Genomic DNA, 1,601 nt, shown 5'->3' on the forward strand with positions numbered 1-1,601 from the left:
TATGCACATTTATGTGCAGATGCACGGGCTCTGTGCATGTGGAGGTCAGAGGAGAGCATTAGGTGTTCTCTCTCTCTCTCATTTTAACTTTTTTTTGTTGTTGTTGTTGTTTTTTCGAGGTAGGGTCTCACTGTAGCCCAGGCTGACCTGGAATTCATTATGTAATCTCAAGGTGGCCTCGAACTCATGGTGATTCTCCTACTTCTGCCTCCCAAGTGCTGGGATTAAAGGCATGTGCCACCACGCCCGGCTTTTTTTTTTTTTAACTTTTATAACTTTATTTTTACACTTAAGAAGTTAGTTCTCATACACGTTGACAGTCTGTAGATTTTTTATTTATTTATTTATTTATTTATTTATTTGAGAGCAACAGACAGAGAAGGAGGCAGAGAGAGAGAGAGAGAGAGAGAGAGAGAGACAGACAGACAATGGGCACGCCAGGGCTACCAGCCACTGCAAACGAACTCCAGACGCGTGCGCCCCCTTGTGCATCTGGCTAACATGGGACCTGGGGAACCGAGCCTCGAACCGGGGTCCTTAGGCTTCACAGGCAAGCGCTTAACCGCTAAGCCATCTCTCCAGCCCAAGTCTGTAGATTTTTGAATGTGGTAACAGGGACATAGGTCACCAAAGAATAAAGCTTGTTTGGTGAATCTTCATCCTCATTCCGTTTCCTGGACCACCATACATGGATACGATATGGGACATCCCTTATTCCCTTGGCCCAGACAGCCTTGTTGAGCCTGGTATCAATGCGCACATCTGGAGTCCCCATCTCCTTCATGGCAAACTTCGGATCTCTTTGAGGGCCCAAGGGTCCGCTGCTTGAAGCCCACTCCGTGGATGCGCTTGTGAATGTTGATGGTGTTCTCTCGGGTCACCACCTCGTTGATGGAAGAAGGGCCCTTCTTTTTCTCGCCACCCTTCTAAGTGGGAGCCATTCTGTTGGGCCCAGGTTGCAAGGCTGTTCTCTCTTAAAAACAAAATAAAACCAAACAAAAAACTCTCTGCCGGGCGTGGTGGTGCATGCCTTTAATCCCAGCACTTGAAGGTAGAGGTATGGGGATCACCAAGAGTTCGAGGCCACCCTGAGACTACATAGTGAATTCCTTGTCAGCCTGGGCCAGAGTGAAACCCTACTTTGAAAAACCAAAACAAAACAAACAAAAAAAAAATCAACAACAAAAAAACCCTCTTGCTGGGTGTGGTGGTACACACTTTTATTTATTTATTTATTTGAGAGAGGCAGAGAGAAAGAGGGAGAGAGAAAGAGTGAGAGAATGGGCGTGCCAGGGCATCCAGCCACTGAAAAGGAACTCCAGACACGGGCGGCCCCTTGTGCATCTGGCTAACGACGGTCCTGGGGAATCGAGCCTCGGACAGGGGTCCTTAGGCTTCACAGGCAAGTGCTTAACCGCTAAGCCATCTCTCCAGCCCATGGTACACACTTTTAATCCCAGCACTCGGGAGGCAGAGATAGGAGGATCGCTGTGAGTTCCAGGCCACCTTGAGACTACATAGTGAATTCCAGGTCAGCCTGAGCTAGAGCGAGACCCTGACTCGAAAAACCACAAAAAGAAAAAACAAACAAAAAAACACTT

The 1,601-nt window shown here is 47.7% G+C and overlaps 1 pseudogene; it reads right to left on the reverse strand.

The window, feature by feature from the left end:
* Nucleotides 1–282: 282 nt before the first annotated feature.
* LOC123453314 lies at nt 283–941 on the reverse strand (annotated as a pseudogene).
* Nucleotides 942–1,601: the final 660 nt, after the last annotated feature.

This window comes from Jaculus jaculus, chromosome 11 (genome assembly GCF_020740685.1).
Source record: "Jaculus jaculus isolate mJacJac1 chromosome 11, mJacJac1.mat.Y.cur, whole genome shotgun sequence".
NCBI lineage: Eukaryota > Metazoa > Chordata > Mammalia > Rodentia > Dipodidae > Jaculus > Jaculus jaculus.